A 20,923-nucleotide genomic window follows, 5' to 3' on the forward strand; every position below is an offset into this window, starting at 1 on the left:
CAAAACCTTAATTAGTTGATTTCTATATTAATAATTGTTTTTATTAATGCTCAGCATAATTTATAGTGAGTAGAACTGAGCGATTGAATAAAAATATAATTTCCTTTGGATTGATTTTCCTTGAAAATGTCTAGTCGTGTGATAATACAAATTCTGACACATTTTCCAATTAAACCATCGCATTCACGTAACTGATTGGTATATATAATCTTGTATATTTCACCCTCAGCCGTTTGGGTTTCACACCCTTACAAATATCTTTCTGTAAATACTCTTGTCCGTATAAGCAAATAGTCATGATCTTCAACCGGTTCATTAGTCGCTTTCATTAATTTACATAAACCAATTTACATTGCATTTACCAGAAACCTAATCCGTGCCTTGTGACAACAATTAAGCCAACAAATCTATGGTTTTACTATCTACGGTGTGTTATGTCAGGATGTTAATTTTGCGTTTGATTTTTATTCATGGGTGTAAAGTTAATTCTATACGTATTTTTTTAGTACAAGAAGAATAATTTTAAATTTTATATTTTTTACTTTATAATTCAAAAGTTGACATAGGATTCCCTTTTGTGGACTGTTATGTAATGGCGTAAATAAAAAGTTTAACTGGAAGAAACCCAAAACTCATATATCAAGAAACCAAACCAGCGAGGATGGCGGACCAGATCAAACTGGAAGACCTAACAACATCTTCACTAAATATCAAAAGGAATTTTACCTGGGGCAGTCAAGCTTCAAAAGTCTCATTGGATTATCGAGTATGGTTTAATATAAAATTACAAGCTGGATTAAACATTATATCGCCATGTTCTTGTTCAACATGTTAAGAATCATATTTATGTGACTATAACGCGCTGTGATTATTCAAGAAATTCATAAATTCGTATTTGCCATGGTAGCAGTTCTAGGTTGAAATTTTATTTTATATTAATTCATGCAAGGTTTTGTAAATTTTGATGACTTGTTCTCGATACTCTGTAGGTGGAAGTTAAATTAAAACCCAGGTTTCAGTGGACAGAAGTTGAATTACAGAATTAGGATCATTAAATTCACTGGTTTGGTGGTCGTCATTTATCTTTCATTATTGAGTCGTACGCGAGGTCAAGAACATAAGGTATAAGTAATTATTCAGAAATGTGAGATGCGGTCTGACCTACATCACACCTGACCTCACGATTTCTGAATAATTACGTATACGTTATGTTCTTGACTAAATTTGCAAATATCGATAGTAGCGATATAGGTTGGTATAGTTTCACCTTGTTTGGTGGTTTTCTATGTTCTAGTATCATGATAACATCAAATCAAATGTGTGGTGATTAATGATCGTTAGTCGATAATTATTCGGAAATCGTGAGATGCGGTCTGGTGTGATGTAGGTTTAAGAAAAACATTTTCTTTATCGTGCCAACGTTTCGATCTTTGTTGAGATCATCTTCAGGGCCTGGGATTTACAAACATTGTTAACATTTAACAAATACATTTAGGATGTGGAATAGTGAATTTATACAATGCAAAATATATTTTTATATTCAATCGAAGTATTTCTGAAGGTAATCACCACACATAACGTATACGTTTATTGACAACAATTTCTAGCTCATTCAATAATTAGTCAGTGATATCAAACATCACAGGTAAACAGCAATTAAGGTGAAGGATGATCGACATGTTAAATAATTAATTTTTAATTTTAAATGTTTTGAATTTTAATCATTTTTGAATACTATACAGCCCTGAATTTATTTTTCTAGTAACTACAGAACTTATTAAATTTAGGTAATTATCGATTAAGGTAATCTTAATTAATTAAAAAATATTTATTTGTCTACGACACTAGTGAATTTAATAAGTTTAAATGAAGTACATTTCACTAAAGCTCTCCGTGGCCATTTCATTTGTCACCGAGAATCAAACAGATTACACGACATTTGAAAAATGGCAAAAAAGAGGGAAAATTCAATGTGGGATTGTGATGGGAAGTTAGTGTCCGAGTGGATCGAAGTCATGATAGGTCAGAGCAGCAGCGTATCTAGCCGATGATCGTTGGTTCGAATCCCCCTCGTGACACTGACTTTTTTATCTCGACCAATACCTTTCATAAATATTATTTAATTAAAAAAGTTAATTGATCAATCGGAGGTTAATTGGTCGATGGCGCCCGATGAGAGCCCAACCCCGGAGTCGCTCAGTCACAAGGTGGATGACTCCCACTGATCCATCAGGGAGAAGCCAGAGCTAAGCACAGCTCTCATTTTCCGAATTGAAACTTTGTTGCGCTTGTTTATCGTCACTACATTGTGGGACCTATGTTGCCTTCTGGCTTTATTTACACGATTAGGGACCACACCTTGATTCAAAGAGTTCGTAAATAAAGCCAGTAAGCAAAATAGGTTCCACAGTGTAGTGACAGCGGGTAAAAGAAGCTGGTTTGATCACCTTAACAAACTCTTTCGATCTCCTGTGTCCGGGGGATAGATTCCACTCCTTAAGGAATTGTTTCATGCCGCAGATTTTAATATTATCTTGCGCTGTGTTTATAGAGTAAGGTAATACCGGTTGTGGCCCGACAAACACTGTATTAGAAGCTTCTTTGGCCGGGCTATCCGCCTCGTCATTGCCATGGTGTCCTTTATGTGCTGGTATCCAAATAAGGGTTACCTTGTTCTCAAACCTGGAAGAGATCCTTAATTCTAGTTGACTTTGATCGACCTACTTAGTTTAAATTGATGTATTGGATCTTCTTGAGGTCATTACAGGTGAATAAAGAACATCACTATTGGGTTTCACCAAGCTTTCGGCAAATGTTCCGCCATCATCAGGGCCTAATTTATTTAAAAAACAAAATTTACATGAACAGAGTTACATAACAATTTTATATAAATACATTACAAAAATACAAATACGTACTTAACCAAGTTGTTAGGAAAATTCAATTTATTGCACATGTTTTTTGTTTTTTTAAGTGAAGGTGAAAAATGAATCTATATACTAAAAAAACAAAAACAAAAATCCTTCTTGCTTAAGGNGTCGATCCATTTGTAAATTACAAGTGTTTTTCGTAACATGAACAAAGACTTTTTCCAAAAGTAGTCGTCTCTCCAAGTTCAACTCTCTGCCCAGGATCTCAGGGGAGTCCAACTTGAAGAAATGACCACTTTCCGTCGCATGTGTTGCCAATCCCGTGGTTTTCTTACTATTTATACAATCCAGTCTATTTTGGTTCATTCTTATTTCTACTTTTTGTTTTGTTTGCCCAACATACTGGAAATGGCAACCCGCACATGACACCTTGTAAATCACACTCGACTGTGAGCTTATTGGCTCCTTCGCCTTTAGGTTTGAATGCAAACATCTGAGGTTATTTTTAAATTTATACGTACCAATATTCCCAATCTCATCTTTAAACAATTTCTTGATTTTCGGGGATACATTAGGAACATATGTGATTGATCTAAATTAAATTGGTTTATCAATTCCCCCCAGCATGACATTGAGGGTAATGCTATCCATTAGAGCAGTACTTTGAACATATTTTTCTTTAAATTCATTTATGAGCCTACTTACCAGTGCCAACGGGTAGTGGTTTGTTTTTGCATTTTTAGCACCTTGGCTACAAAAGTGAAACCTAAGGATGACCGATGAGGGTCACTAGACTTTATGCAAGAAGGTTTTTTTTTTTGTTTTTTTAGTATATAGATTCATTTTTCACCTTCACTTAAAAAAAAACATGTGCAATAAATTGAATTTTCCTAACAACTGGGTTAAGTACGTATTTGTATTTTTGTAATGTATTTATATAAAATTGTTATGTAACTCTGTTCATGTAAATTTTGTTTTTTAAATAAATTAGGCCCTGATGATGATGGAACATTCGCCGAAAGCTTGATGAAACCCAACAGTGATGTTCTTTAGTCACCTGTAATGACCTCAAGAAGATCCAATACAACATCAGATCCTATAAAGTTTCTATAATTGTGAACATTATTTAATATTTTCGTGTTTCCAATGTCGTGGGGTTACGGTCGAAACCTCACCTAGGTGGCCAGTCGGTCATTGGTGAAGGGGTGGGTTGAGATAAGGAAAAAATGTAAACGAAAGTAATAAATGTTGGGCGACAGTCGTCCTCGTTTGTAAGTAAAGGAAGAAGCGACAAAATTAATAATAATGTAATGAAGTTCGGATGGGTAGGACCTTGTTTGAGGGAGGAAAGGATAATAGAATATATATATAAAAAGTATAGACAAAGAAACAGGGGAAGAAAGAGTGCGGGAACTTTTTACGATTGGGAGACAGCGCCTCTTACCACGCTGCTACCGTGGACTGCTGGTCAATTCCGATCCGTTGGTCTTGAGGTACCGCGAGTCCTTAAAAATTATTCGAAATACATAGCACTAATAATAATAATGGTAAAACAGACAACTAACGGATCTCTTCATACCTAATACTTTCCTTACTTAAAAAAAATTTATTAACAATCAAAAGAAATGTCGCTCTTATAACTAAAACATAAAATAGATTAATTAGCTCGGAGTGATAACAGTAGTGCGTATACACACTCTACCACAGTTTCTTTATTTCTATACCGATATTTATCTATGTGTCCGAGCACTTCAAGTCAGGCCTGACCATCATCACAATCAGACTTAGCTGCGGATGACGTATTTTCTTCTTTTTCTTCCTTTTCATTTTTCGAGGAAAATCTCCAGCGAGCTTGATTATGTCCGTGTTTCCACGCCAACCTGACCAAACTCCTATCTTCCTCTCGACTCCTCCTCGCGGCCTTCTGTCACCCCAGCTCCATTCCCAATAACAAACTCCGACTATTTTAGCTTTTTTGTGTATAAATAAAAGAGTAACAGTGGTACTGAGTTTGAATCCTGACCTAATCCGTGGAATTTTATTTCGTAATAACATGCAAACGATATTATAAAGTCGTCTGACCCTTTAAGCGAGATTTTCAATGGATAGTTTGAGTATCAATAACTGGACTTGTTCATGAAAATACCATTGTTCTTTTTTTTTGTAGCCGATGTAATTTGCTGATTCTGTCCAAGTATAGTTATCTTGTCTCACAACTCCGACCCTGAGACGTCCAAAAGAACACTGTCATCCTCATATCTCAAGAATTTAATACATAGTCTATTAATTCTTATGAACCCGAAGAACATCAAGCGGTTCCATAAAATGGGCATCTAAAATTAAAAAACAAAGCTTTGAGGCGTACGCAGACCAGTCGGCGAACTCTTGCTGAATCGGCACAGGGTCACTTTCTGGGTCTGTCTCAACTCCGGGTTTGTTGACTTATTCAGTAGAAGGAGACAGTACCAGTAAGTGACCCTGTGCCGGTAGTGTAAATACTTCATTTACAAATTCACAAGCCGAAACTTTGAATATACACAATCAATTTTCGTTTCTTCTATGTGATATATTTTTATAAAATCAGTACTTTTAAACGTTAACATTTAACATTCTCCATTAATTTGTTCTGTACTCTATTAGTTTACAATAGTGGTATTGTAAATCTTCAAAAATGTGGATAGTATAAGTTAAACAAATATTCACTAGTTTTCGTGGTCCGCTGGACCAATTAATATCGTTCAACTAATTGAAGAATGGCAAAAAGGAGGGAAAATTCATTAAGGTGGGGTTGAGATGGGAAGTTAGTGTCCGAGTGGATCGAGATCACGTTAGCTCAAGTGGTAGAGCAGCGGCGTATCTACCCGAAGATCGTGGGTTCGAACAAGAAGTTGACACTGACTTTTTTATCTCAACTAAAAACCTTAATTACTTTTAACAAATATTTTTTACAACGATATCCCTCTGTGGGGCCTGTGTTTTGGATTTAATTGGACGTTACCGATTTTGTAAACATCAAAATTGAAAATTATAATTTAAAATGGAAAAAGTTTAGAAAAAAAAGAACACTGATGCATTAATTAAGAAAAGTTTGAATTACGTTTAGATTTGGTTTGGAAAAAGTTCAATTTAATTCCAAAAAGGTGGAATTAAACACGGAAAATTTTATTAACTTGAATATTTTTCCTTTTATTTGGACATTAAGGTGAATTCATTTGGTTCAACTTAGTCAACGCGGCCATTATGCATAAGGCAATGAATATTCACGTTATGTCGTACAATTACCGGAAAATCCAGGTCTGTCTGAAATCCACGCAAATTGTTTCCGTGAAAAATTAACCTCACCGGGCCGTATCTGATCAATTAGCATGTGAAAGGTCTTTTTTAAATAAAAATTTTATCCTCGCAAAAACAAGGCTGTCAAGGGAAATGGAGGAACCAAGTAAATTGAAAGATGGCGTTTAAGCTCATCTTGATATTCTTAAGATGAGATGAAGAATAAATGAAGCAGTATTGTCTTTTAGGTTTAGATAAAAATCATGTATTAAAAAATTAAATTAAATATTTTTAAATTTTAATTCAAAACATCTCAACTGTAATAAGAAATGTCTGATGATTAGTGACCGTTAGTCGGTTTTTAAGTTTTTATATTAATAATAAAATGATTATTCGGAAATCGTGAGGTGCGATTTGGTGTGATGCAGGTTTCAGAAAAACATTTTCTTTATCGTGCCAACGTTTCGATCTTTATTAAGATCATCTTCAGAGCCTGGGATTTACAAACATTGTTTAAATTTAACAAATACATGTAGGATGTGGAAAAAAGCGAATTTATACAATGGAAAATATATTTTTTATATTCAATCAAAATATTTCTACTCACTCAAAGTGATTGTTTTTTGAGGAATAAGGAAATTATGAAGAAAAAATCAGTTTATTTTCAAAAGTTCTCTTCTTTCCAACGGCGTTTTCTTAAATGCTACTTTTTTCCCGATAACCCCCAATTTGAACACACAAAGAGTTCGTACCATGGCTAATATGCAAGATCATAAGGCCAATAAAAAAAAAAAAAAAAAATGTCCGGATGGTAAAGGACAGCTTTTTAAAGCCAATTGACATTTTGCTTTTCCCCGCGAGTAAGATGCTCTATCTAGATCTATCATCGACATATGTAATTAAATTTCTACGATTTATATTGTAATTGCATGGGATCTGATTTTTAAAATTATGTCAAATATCAACGTATGTTTTAAATCATTAACAAAAACATATCTGATTAAATTGCGACCATATGTTAATTGTTTATAACACCAAATGTTTGGATGCGCAAAATATTTTGTTAGATTTTGATCCGATTGTTATAAAATGTGTTTCGTTTTGAGTCACAGCATAAAATAGTTGAAAGACGAATTTTGGAATGGTAATGTGTTGAATTAAATTAATAATTGAAAAAACAAGATAGTATTGTTCGATTTATTTGAATACTGACAAGAAAACAGTTTGGATAAAATGATAACGTCTTGGAACATAGGGCACGTGGTCTTGATGCTGGAGGTTTTCTTCAGCTACTCTCTCGGTACGGTAAAAGTCTTCACGAATTCTTCCTCGGGATATGAATTGACGATCAAATTTGCGGATCCGACCCAGTTCAGGTTTGTTGGATATACGTTCCTTGCTTTCGGTGCAATTTCCTCCATCGTTATTGCCTGGCTGGCAGACGCCTATACCGGCAAGTTCTACATTTCCTTAGTGGGTGTCGCCTGTTTGACGGGTTCTGCTATGTTCTGGGCCATTTTTCAATGGCACCTCGAGGACGGAGTGCCGAATTACACGTACATGTTTTTCGCTAACGTGCTGGTCGGTATGTACTTCCCGACATCGAGCGTCAGAAACGTGCTTTTGCTCGAACAGTTTCAGCTGCCTTTCGAGTTGTACAACATCAGAAATTACATCTTTGTAGTGGTGATGATAAGAACGGTCGTACAGTTCATATGTCACTGTATTATAGTTTTCGATTACACGGATAGTAAAGACTTCAAGAATCTCTGTCCCGTCGTCGTGTTCTTTTGTATGTTTTATCTTATCGCTTTAATACTGATCGGAAGAAGGTTGCATTTCGAGGCGACGTACTACAGAATTTGGGAATTGACTTTAAAATGTTTCATAATCGCTGTCATCAGGAAAAGGTCACATGATAGAAAAAAGGAGAAGCTGAGAAATAAAAAACGCACATACATGACACAAGACATCTCATTAAAACAGCACGCTAATAGTAAAGATTTGGATAGTATGGGAATACGACTGGAAAGTGAAGAGCTTATCCAAAAGACGGAGCGATGGGGTTTTCGCGGGATCCTGGCCGAAAACTTGTCTTCGTCTCAACCTATCGATTCGGAGCCGGGGAAAACACAGAAATGTTTTGAGTGGCTTTTCGCTTTTGTCCCCATTTCATTGAACTACGAAGACATTGTGCCGTCCTATCCGGTTAACGAAGAAACCGTCGAACTCCACTGGATTTACAGTGCTGTGCCGGTTGTATCGATGTACGTGGCCAATCAGACGAGAAGAATGATCCCAGTCATGTTAGTAATCGTCCCGGCATTTTCACTCGGAAATTTGATGTATTTCATAATTTTACTCTCCGTTAATCAGACCAAGTTCCTTTTCAAGCCTCAAACCTTCAATTACCCGATGATCGATTTCGTGACAGTTTCTGTAGTATTCGATCTAATACTACTCCCCTTTTTTGAAATCATCGTATACCCTCATTTGAAAAGATTGCAACTAAAAGACTTACAGTACTTGTTTATCGGGTACTCCGTGTTGATAATAGCCCTTTTTCACTGTTTCGGAGTACAATTGCAAGTAGAATCGACCAACGGGTACCTTCTACAACCGAATATCGCACAGATAAGGATGTACAGCTTTTTATCATCGACAACCGCAATATATTTCAACGTAGTAGGAGTTCAACGGGTCGGATATTTAGATGTTTTCAAGTATTCCATGAGATTAACAGAAAAAACGAAGTTAAAAATCCACATTGTTAACGACGAACTAGGAATGGATAAAAAATTTGCTATTGATCTTGTTCCGGGTGTAACGATTTCATACATTATTGATTTTCAAACAATAAGCTATAACGCTGATACTTATGATCCGACAGTTTTCTCACCTGATTCAAAAAGTGGTGTCTCTACATTTTTAATCGTCAGCCCGTTTAAATACTTGCCGTACAATTTATTTTTCCAAAACGTAGAAGGTAAAAATAACAGCTATAGATTCAAGTTTGCAAGAGGAGTCAAATATGAAATCCCTCCTGGGCTGTACAACGTTATCGGTGAACGAGAAAATGGGAATACAACATTGTTAAAAACCGCTAATCTCGACGATTCCTGTCTCTATGCTTTTCTCATGTACTGCAATCCGAGAGAAACATCATATGGAAAATTCTTGCTGCTCGAAGGGCCCAAGAAGATATCCCAGTTGAGGATCGTGGTACATGTATTTCTCATGAGTCTCGCAAATGCAATTGTGTCCGTATCGTTCTTCAGATTCCTTTTTTTGGAGTCACCGCCGAAACTGAGAGGTGCGACTTTTACGGTACTACACGCTCTAAATATAATGGGATTTATCTTCATCAACATAATTTTTGAGCTAGAAAATCGAATACAGTTTTCGAACATCATTATAATATATGCACTTGTACAGATATTCATCTTCATGCTGACTATTTACTACGCAAATCAGTACAAATACCGCTATCCTATCACATAAATATTAATAAAAACGCCTTTCGACATCTGTAATTAAATAGCACATGGTATAATCTCTTTTTCTTAAAATTTATAAAAAATAAACCAATATACTAACTTCACTAATTTTCGTGGTCTGTTTGACCAATTAATATCTTTAAATTAATTAAGGGTTTTAGTTGAGATAAAAAAGTTACTGTCACAAGTTTATAAGAACCTACGACCTTCGGCTAAATACGCCGCTGCTTTACCACTTGAGCTATCGTGACCTCGATCCACTCCGACATTAACATCTCATCTCAACCCCACCTTTTGAATTTTCCCTTCTTTTTGCCATTTTTCATTTAATAGGCTAAAATGATGTTCACTTCACTAAAGCTCTCATTTCATTTGTCGCCTAGAATCAAATAGATTACACGACATTTGAAAATGGGGAACCCCATCGATCCGTCTTTTTCTATAAGATTTTCATTTTTCTGTCGTTTTCTTACACTGTCCAAATTTTGTATTTGGAAAACGCTTTGCCTTTAGTAGTTTAGTTTGGACAGTCATTTTTCTGCACACCTAAAATTCGTCAGGTATGACAGTCAAAAACCTTATATTACTTACCAATACAAGTTGGAAAATATAATAAAAGTACTCATATTTTTATAATAAAAATTGAGTACATAAAAATGAATTAATTATTTATATGATCGTACAATAAAAAAATATGACCCAAAATATTCCGTAGTGCTCACGGCACTCAATCTTTCTCTGTCACTCCCCTTTCGTTCTTTCTATTTCTTCATTCTTCAACTTTTCTCTCTCTCTCTCTCTAACTCTTCCTCTCCTTGAAAGACTCGCGCGTGGCTCATGAACAAAAATGTTCTCCCCTTCTTGTCCACATATCTGGGCCATCTGATTGCAACAAACCAAAACGGCATTCATCTCCGTCTAGTCTTCTGATCTATGGTTTTCCAGCAATAGAGAGCCTGATGAGGGACGTCTAGAGACAAGGCAATTCTCACAAAGCCTTCTGATGTCAGTTTTAGAATTCAACCGCTTATATTTCGAACAGTTTGAAGTTGACTACTAGTAAAAGTAATAATTCATGTATAGACCATTATTACTTTTTTTTTAGACTTCCTCTGAACCTAATCCGTTGTAGATCATCGTGGAAGGAAAAGCGCGGTACAGGCAGGACATGGGCAATGTAACGGACGCTGCATCCGTTGCTGGTCAAAGCATCTGCCCAGGGAAGATCTAAAATTAAAACCATAATTTTAAAGAAAAAGTATTACTTATTCAGAAATCGTGATTTGCGGTCTGGTGTTATGTAGGTTTCAGAAAAACATTTTTTTTATCGTGCCAACGTTTCGATTTTTATTGAGATCATCTTCAGGGCCTGGGATTTACTATTTTTGTAATTTAACAAATACATGTAGGATGTGGAAAAAAGTGAATTTATAAAATGGAAAAAATATTTTTCTATTCAATCAAAGTATTTCTACTCTGCATCTCACGATTTCCGAAGAATCACCGACTAACGGTCGCTAATCACCAAATATATTTTAGTACATTTATTTGATGCTTACAACTAAAAATTTTGTATTAAGTAAATACATTTTATATTTGCTAATTGTGCCGGTCGAATTATTTGTAGGAGAGGTTGCCCGTACACAACACTCTTTCACCCTAAAAACTCGCGAATTGCCGAGTCAAATTTGTGAAATCCAAACTAATAATAAAATTGGAGTTTTCCATTACACACAATAATATTGTCACGAGGCGCTAGGGGTCGCCTACGGACACGTTTAGGTGGGACAAATGCCCCCTCCATCACAGAAGGTAGGTCAATCAAATTTCGAGCTAATAAGCACTCGGCTCCTGATCTCTGCAGCGGACTTACCCTAGCTTCTCTAACTGGTTAAACCGTAAGTGACTTTTGTCTCCACCGATTAAGCTCCTCCGTTCGCTCAATTATCAATTATTACTTATTAATAGCCACAAGAAAGTTTGAGGCCTATTCATTTTTAGTTTGTATAAATTTTACCATTAAGTTAATAAATTTATTTTTGGACAAGAAGGTTTTGTTTTACTTTTGCTTTTCTCTTTTCTGTGGCAGGGGATCTTTCCACGTCCAAGCTACCAGGTGTCAGCTTTGCCGTGAACCACGCTCTGCTACCAGGTGTCAGCTTTGCTCTATCCTGCGACGGACTTCGGTTACCTAAACTTACCTTAAGTCCGGAAAATGGCTCGCAGTTTCCAAAGCCCACGTACAGCGAAATTAGCAGAGTGCGCTGTGATGACAGCGTGGGGTAATTAAAATAAAGAAAAGTAAAATGAAAAGCAAAAGTAAAACAAAACCTTCATGACCAAAAATAAATTTATTAACTCAATGGTAAAATTTATACAAACTAAAAATAAATAGGCATCAAACTTACGGTTTAACCAGTTAGAGAAGCTAGGATCAGTCCGCTGCAGAGATCAGGAGCCGAGTGCTTATTAGCCCGAAATTTGATTGACCTACCTTCTGTGATGAAGGGGGCATTTGTCCCACCTAAACGTGTCCGTAGGCGACCCCTAGCACCTCGTGACAATATTTAGAGAAGGAGTTTTTCTACAATTTTTGCTGATTAATGGGCTTTAGGAATTAGGAAAATCAGAATGTTTATTTGGCTTATGAATCATTTTCATTATTTAATATGAATTGCAATTAAAAATATGAGATCCTGATTAAAGCAGTGCGTACGTACAGTAAGTAAAAAGTAAACCCAAGTGAGGAAAGTTTTGTAACATTTACGTTGTAATTAAATCATATCCTGGAGCTCTATCAGAAAGTAGTTTCAAAAGTGTGTCGTAAGTTTGATAGAGCATATGTTATTTCTGAAACAGAATTTTTTTCCGTTAAACAAGTGTTATCGTTGATAGAAATCGCGTACTTTTATTAACCTACTCCATTGAATTTGAAAAAGCAAGTTTAAACATTAAATCAAATTAATTTTAAGATTAAAACCAATTTAGCAAGTTTCTAACCTCATGGAGATCATCTTCTTTTCCATGTCGTCTAGATGAAAAGTAAAAGTGTCTTTTTGCTCTCCACATTGCCTTGTTAGCTTGTAGTTGATTTGATTTTTCACCTTGCTTATAGAGCCAGTATCCATTAATGATACGTCGGAGAATTTCTTCCTTTCCAAAGAAGGTATCTCAACTGTTTAATTTTTCAAAGCAACGCCGCTTGGTGTGCCTATGCCCATTCTTCTTCACTTTAATAATTTCACGAGATACAGCAACAGCTGTAAGTTTTTTATCCAATAATGTCATTATAACGCGAGTGTCTCACAAGAAACATTTTCCAAAGTATTCATTGACCTAGACCTTCATTGAGCCACTCTAATATTAAATATGTAATTTATGAGAAGATATATACAGTAATTTTCAGAATAAAAATTTTTTTTAATAAGAATTAAATAGAGTTAAAGCATTACGTAAAGTCTTAAGAATGCGTGAATTTTTGCTTCAGGATACGACAATCATAAAAAATTAGGTAAGCGAAAGCCGATAGTAGTTTGTCAAACTTATTACGGTTTTAAATTGTGATAAAAAAGTCAGTGTCATGGGCGGGATTCGAACCCACGACCTTCGGCTAGATACGCTGCTGCAACTATCGTGCCCTCGATCCACTCGGACATTAACTTCCCATAAAAACCCCACCTTTCGAATTTTTCCTCCTTTTTGCCATTTTTGAAATGTCGTGTAATCTGTTTGATTCGCGGCGACAAATGAGATGGCTACGGAGAGCTGTAGCGAAGATATACTTCATTTTAACATTAAATTCACTAGTTTTAATGGCCCACTTGACCAATTAATATCATTCAATTAATTAAGGTTTTTAATTGAAATAAAAAAGTCAGTGTCACGAGGGGGATTCGAACGCACGACCTTCGGCTAGATACGCCGCTACTCTACCACTTGACCTATCATGACTTCGATCCAACTAAAAAATTAATTAATTGAAAGATATTAATTGGTCAAGGGGACCAATTGAATGTAATATGTTAAAATGAGGTATACCTTCCCTAAGCTCTCTGTGGATATTTCATTTGCCGCCGAGAAACGAATAGATTACACGATGTTTGACAAATGGTAAAAAGGAGAGAAAATTCAAAAGGTGGGGTTAAGACTGGAAGTTAGTGTCCAAGTGGATCGAATTCATAACTCAAGTGGTAGAATAGCGGCGTATCTAGCCGAAGGATATGGGTTGGAATCCCGCTCGTGACACTGACATTATTTATTATTATCTCAAGTAAAAATCTTAATAAATTGAAAGATATTAATTGGTCAAGCGAACCAAGAAAACTAGTGAATTTATAAAACTAAACTTTTTTAACATTTTGAACTGGTCGTTGAACTATTCTTACATATGAAACATGTATAGATGCTCAATTGATGAAACTTGTCCAAATAATACGTTCTTGATACTTTCATTCAATAGAGATAATATGATATTAGGATTTGTGAATTGTATTATCTGAAGAATTGAGACCAGCGACTAACGTCTAAAAGTATAACAATCATAACAAGGAAAAACTGGAAACTCAAACTTACAGTTTCGGACAGGAAGCCGATGTATTTTGCTCCAGGTGAGGTTGAGATGGATGCCCCCTTTATCAATATTTATGTTTACTTTGTTGTATCAGTTTTACAAAGTTCGGTTAAACCAGCGCTTTGTTAGAAATCTATCAATTATAAGTTTCCTCGGCCAATTTGAGGCAATTGATCGTACTTGTTGAAACTTTGTCTGGAAAATAAAGCTCATCTGAATGATTTTGTCAGGTGAAATACATACATATATATTAATAACTTATGAACAACTACTGATGTAGAGAAAAATTTAATCAGGGATCCCACTGATCCCATTATATTAAACCTTCCTAATTTTTTAAATTCTCTAGTTTTCGTGGTCCGCTTGACCAGTTAATATACTTCAATTAATTAAAGTTTTTAGTTGTCATAAAAAGTAAGTGTCACGAGCGGGAAAAATGGCAAAAAGGTAGGAAAATTCAAAAGGTGAGGTTGAGATGGGAAGTTAGTGTCCGAATGGATCAAGATCACGATAGTTCAAGTGGTAGAGCAGCGATGTATCTAGCCGAAGATTGTGGGTTCGAATCCTGCTCGTGACACTGACATTTCGATCTCAACTAAAAGCCTTAATTAATCCTCCTAATTTTGTTAATACAGTAATTGAACCTTACTAAGTATAATTATTTGTTTTATATTTTATAACATTCAAACTGGGAAGGTGATTATTAAATTAATACATGATCTTTTTTTTCTCAGCTGTTTTCCTCTCTCCTCGGGCTAGTGCCACGCCGAACTTGTTAAAAAATTCCAGCGGTTACTGACTGCTGGATAGCTGCAGACGGCTTTCCACGTTTCTAGATAGGATATTCTAATCAAATCTTGGTAACCTTGCACACTATCAATAGTCGTGATCAAATTTTGGGTAATGTGTTTTTGTTATTTAAGAGAGAGAGAGAGGTAGAGTGTGTGTTAGAGAGAGAGAGAGAGAGAGAGAGAGAGAGAGAGAGAGAGNGAGTGCGGGAGAGAGAGTTGGAGTGAGAGAGAGGTAGAGTGTGTGTTAGAGAGAGAGAGAGAGAGAGAGAGAGAGAGAGAGAGAGAGAGTGAGGGAGAGAGAGTTAGAGTGTGTGTTAGAGAGAGAGAGTGTGAGAGAGAGATGGAGAGAGAGAGAGGGAGAAAGAGTGAGAGAGAGAAAGTTAGAGTGTGAGAGAGAGCTAGAGAGTGAGAGTGTGTGTTAGAGTGAGAGAGAGAGAGAAAGTGAGAGTGTGTGTTTTAGAGAGAGAGAGAGAGAGAGAGAGAGAGATAGAGAGAGAGAATGAGAGAGAGAGAAAGTTAGAGTATGAGAGAGAGCTAGAGAGTGAGAGTGTGTGTTAGAGAGAGAGAGAGAGAGTGAGAGAGGGATCTAGAGAGTGAGAGTGTGTTTTAGAGAGAGATAGAGATAGAGAGAGAGAGAGAGAGAGTGAGAGGATGAGAGAGAGAGAGAGAGTGACAGAATGAGAGTGTATTAGCGAGTGAGATAGTGAGAGTGTGTGTGAGAGAGAGAGAGGGAGAGTGAGAGAGACTATTAACTTTCACATTTAGGGTATGTTAAGTGGGAAACAAATCATTCATTAACTAAAATAATTTAGTGGTTAAACAAAGGAATTTATAATTGCTTCCATTTAGTAATGTCCAACATTAACAGCAAGATTATATGGGAACGAATTTTATGACTTATTGGGATATTTATTTTTTTTTATGCACCGTTCTTAATTAAGTGTGTTTTACTGTAATTGTCCGCTCCCGGCCTTTGCTATGAATATGTGAGACGGCGAAACAATTACGACCGAATGGAGTATAACGTGAGCAATGCTTCATGCATCTGCAACTCTATTTGCATTAAATACAACCTGTTCAACCAGTGGGCCGCCTGAATTGAATTCGGGCCGACAAAGTAATTCGAGCTCATGTTTCGCACCGTTAGATTGTCTGGAGGAAGAATTACATTACTTGATTATAATTTATTATGAAATCTTGAGCAGTGGACACGCATTATTTCAATTAAGGATTCATTCTAATGTCCTTATGTTGAATATTATATATAACCACACAATAATTATATAGTTTTAAATAAACTAATTGAAATTTACTTTAATTTATTTTATTGTACATTATACACCAATCTTAAATTCTAAAAAAAGTACTAATCTATATCAAAAGTACCCACCTATGTGTAATAAAACATGGAATCCTTCGCTTAGAATTTTTTAATATTTTATTTTCTAGTGTTTCTAACCTTGATTTCTTAACACATACATAACACTCATAACATTGAACATAATACATTTCTTTGATACCGAACCCATGATACGTAGAAACAATATATTTATTTATTAAATGATTAAATCAAAGGTGACGTCACGAAAAATTAATATTATAAATGAATCAAATAAAATAATAAATTATAAACAGGAGGAAATGACAAATTTGTATAATTGTGTGGTGATTATTGCCCGTCAATCGACAATTATTCAGATATCGTGAGATGCGGTCTGGTGTGATGTAGGTTTCAGAAAAACATTTTCTTTATCGTGCCAACGATTCGATCTTTATTGAGATCATCCTCAGGGCCTGGGATTTATAAACATTGTTTAAATTTGTGTGGTGATTAGTGACCGTGAATCGAAATTTATTTAGAAATCGTGAGATTCAGTCTGGTGTGATCTAGATTTCAGAAAAACATTTTCTTTATCTTGCCAAGGATTCGATCTTTATTGAGATCATCTTCAGTGCCTGGCATTTACAAGCATTGTTTAAATGTATCAAAAACATGTTGGATGTGGGAAAAAGTGAATTTTTACAATGAAAAAATATTGTTTTAATATTCAATCAAAGTATTTCTACTCACTCAAAGTGTTTGTTTTCTGCGTAATTGTACCATTCTTGCGAGTCGTGTTGAGAATGCTAGTGAAATATTGCTGTTTTATTTTTACATAAGTTCCATTTTGAAGGGATGGGGAAGGAAGTCGGGATAAAAAGACATTTTTGTATAAGTTATAAGGCTTTTTTCAGGAGAAAGGAGTCGACAATGGGAAAAAACGTTGGTAATGGTTAGACAGGATAAATAAAAAAAGGAAAGCGAAATTATTTAAAAATTAGACTATGTAAAAATGTTTGATGTGTGGAATGAGATTAATGTTTTATATGTTATATTGTTTTGTGTGATGTGATGATATATGTATGTTATCTATATTGAATTTGATTAATGATACTGGCGTAGCTTCGACTGAGTTTACATGTGTTTTTTCTGTAATTCGTGATGTGTTTATCTCTGTTGATTTAAACCATTTCAAAAAATGGTGTATAATATTTTGGATTCTTGAAGTCGAAATTGTGTTGGTGTTCAAAATGGTGGGTAGCGGGTGCTGTAGAATTTTGTTTGGGTTTTTTGCAATCATAGATATGTTGCATTACTCTCTTATCGAGATATTGGGATGTAAGACCGATGTAAGTTGCCCGGCAGTTAACATCGGTCAGCAAACATTTTTACATAATCTAATTTTTCAATAATTAGCTTTCCTCTTCTTATTTATCCCCGTCTATATAATCCTGAAAGGATAATCTGGCCGAACCATTACCAACGTTTTTTCCCGTCGTCGGCTCTTTTCACAAAAAACAAAAATGTCTTTTCTATACCGACTTCCTTTCCCACCCCATCAAAATTCAACGTATATAAACATAAAGCAACAATATCTCACTGGCACTCTCAACACGACACGCAAGAATGGCACACTTACGCAGAAAACAAACACTTTGAGTGAGTAGAAACACTTTGATTAAATAAAAAAAAAAATTTTTTACATTGTATAAATTCACATTTTCACACATCTTATACGTGTTCGTTAAATTTAAACAAAGCTTGTACATCTCAGACCCTGATGATGATCTCAATAAAGATCGAAACTTTGGCGCGATAAAGAAAATGTTTTTCTGAAACTTACATCACACCAGACCGAATCTCACGATATCTGAATAAATTGTGTAATACTTCATTGATCCAAGGAAAAAACAAAAACCAAACAACCCGACGGTGTTTTTAATTATTCCAAGCTTGTCCACTCCGCACAGTTTCCGATGAATTTCCGGCTCAACTTACAAATTTAAAAAAATATAATTTATATAAACCCTACAACTTCAGATTGCAAATTGACTAAACGCTTTGATAGACCGAACTAGAGAATATAGACGCACGAAACAAACTACTAGTTAGACAAGTTTTTTTCCAACTCACATTAGATTTGTCATTTTTTTGAAAATATTATTCCAGACCTATCTGTATTAATACACATTAATTTTTTTTTTAAGGATAACGGAAATAATGATCATTTTGCATCTACAAACACGCCTAAAGTATATAATTTTTCTATTAAAGGATGGATTGGTCATGCTCGATCTCTTACCCTGTAAATTCATTTTAATATCATAGTTAAAACTCTCGAAAGTGTAAAAAGATATTCATATTGCTTATTTTCCCATTTATTAATTGCTAACGAACAGCATATATTCCGCAAATCCCTAACAAAGGAACTGAGTGCTTTCTATGTAATTGGTCTCAATTCTGATAGGTTGTTTAGTATAATATCATGTTATTCAACTCAGGCAAATAATATGGAGGAAGTAATATTCAAATCACACACACAAATACATTTCTTAATTAGAATCTCTTTATTACTATTTGTGATATTTAATAATGCTTCCTTAACTAACATTCCTTTTTCAAGAAAGCATGATGAAACCAAATGAACGTATTTGATTTTTATAATTAATTAATATTTATGAAAGATATTGGTCCAGATAAAAAAATCAGTGTTATGAGCGGGATTCGAGCCCACGATTTTCGGCTAAATACGCCGCTGGTCTGCCACTTGAGCTATCGTGACCTCGATCCACTCGGCCACTAACTTCCCATCTCAACCCCACCATTTGAATTTTTCCTTCTTTTTGCCATCTTCTTAATTAATTGAAAGATATTAATAGGTCAATCGGATCACGAAAACTAGTGAATTTAATAAGTTAAAATGAAGTATACCTTCACTAAAGCTCTCCTCCTTTTTGCTATTTTCAAATGTCGTGTAATCTATTTGATTCTCGGCGACAAATGAAATGGCCACGGAGAGCTTTAGTAAAGATATACTTCATTTTAACTTGTTCAATTCACTAGTTTCCGTGTTCCGCTTGACCAATGTCTTTAAATTAATTAAGGATTTTAGTTGAGATAAAAAAGTCCGAGTCACGAGCGGGATTCGAACCCACGACCTTTGGCTAGATACGCTGCTAGTCTACCACTTGAACTTTCGTGACTTCGATCTACTTGGACAGTAACTTCCCACCTCTTCTGTTGATACAAAGTTACCATTTAAATTACAACGGTATTGTTCCGCAACACATGCAATTCATGAAACCAATATTATTACTTCCTGTTAGTTCAACTACTATTACCTTAAGCACCTTTTTAAAAATCTTACACGACATAGATGATTATGACGATATAACAAGTATTTCTGTTTTACTATATTGATGGAAAACAACGTCTGTATATAATTTATTTGATTTGTATTGGACGAAAAATCAACAATTTTTTGAATCAATTTAATAATCGTCTCATTCAATGTATTAATCGTCTAAAGCAATTTAATAATCGTTTTATTCAATTCGGGATTTTATAGCCGGAAAAAATACGAGATATACGTTGCGAACAAGTTTATTTAAATTTTAAAAAAGTAAAATTGTTGAATCGAAAAATATATAGCGTTTTTCTGTCAAATTAATAATTATTGCAACCAATTTCATAATCATCTCATTCAATTTAATAATCGTTTCACTGATTTTAATAATCGATTCAGCCAATTTAATAATCGTTTCATTAAAGTAAATAATCACCTCAACTATTACTAAAACTTCCAATTAATTAAGGTTTTTAGTTGAGATAAAAATGTCAGTGTCACGAGCGGGATTCGAACCAATGACCTTCAGCTAGATACGCCGCTACTCTCCCACCTGAGCTGTCGTGATTTCGATCTAGTCGGACACTAACTTCCCATTTCAACCCCACCTTTTAAATTTTCCCTCCTTTTTGCCATTTTTCAATTTTTTTATCTCAAATATAAATCTTAATTAATTTAAAGATATTAATTGGTCAAGCGGACCCTAATTATTAAATTTCATCGAAATCGTCGATTTCAAGATTGAACAAGTCAGGGAGAAAATAAAAACGTGATAGAAGTTGCGAAAACCTTTATTTAAATTTAAAAAAAGTAAGATTATTTCATAAAAAATTATAAATACTTGAAAAACGATGAGCAACAACAGCTCACTCTTTTGCGATTTTTTACGTCAACTGTGTACAGAACATATCCTTTCATTATCCCGTATTATTTGCTAATTAAAGAACAATGCCAGCATCCATAAAATTGCTTATGTTACAGAGGTTGAGGAATCATTTTCTCCTACGATCACTTTTCTGCCGCCCAAACTGCAACTCTAATCCCTGGAGATTATTCGTTCTCCATGATTAATACAGCTACGAGGACAATCCAGCTGATTATTTCACTTAAGTTGTGAGTTCTTTGGCTTCAGCTAACAGGGTCCTGGCAGGAACTGGTAAAAAATCGCAAACTAGTGAGCTGTTACCGGTTATCGTTGTTAGAATATTTATACTTTTTGATTTTAAAAAAATATTTTTTTATAATTTAAATAAAG

The 20,923-nt window shown here is 34.9% G+C and overlaps 1 protein-coding gene across 1 annotated transcript in view; it reads left to right on the top strand.

Annotated features, from left to right (window-relative positions):
- The first annotated feature begins 12,024 nt into the window (after nucleotides 1-12,024).
- Nucleotides 12,025-20,923, top strand: part of LOC106668052 (ankyrin repeat and death domain-containing protein 1B-like) — a 52,091-nt gene continuing 43,192 nt past the window's right edge. Inside the window, exons 1-2 of the mRNA XM_024229573.1 lie at nucleotides 12,025-12,361; nucleotides 14,945-15,070. The gene's annotated coding sequence lies outside the window, so the exon portion shown is untranslated. The remainder of the gene's footprint in view (nucleotides 12,362-14,944; nucleotides 15,071-20,923) is intronic.

Source organism: Cimex lectularius, unplaced genomic scaffold, assembly GCF_000648675.2.
Source record: "Cimex lectularius strain Harlan isolate CLEC.00 unplaced genomic scaffold, Clec_2.1 scaffold437, whole genome shotgun sequence".
Taxonomy (NCBI): domain Eukaryota; kingdom Metazoa; phylum Arthropoda; class Insecta; order Hemiptera; family Cimicidae; genus Cimex; species Cimex lectularius.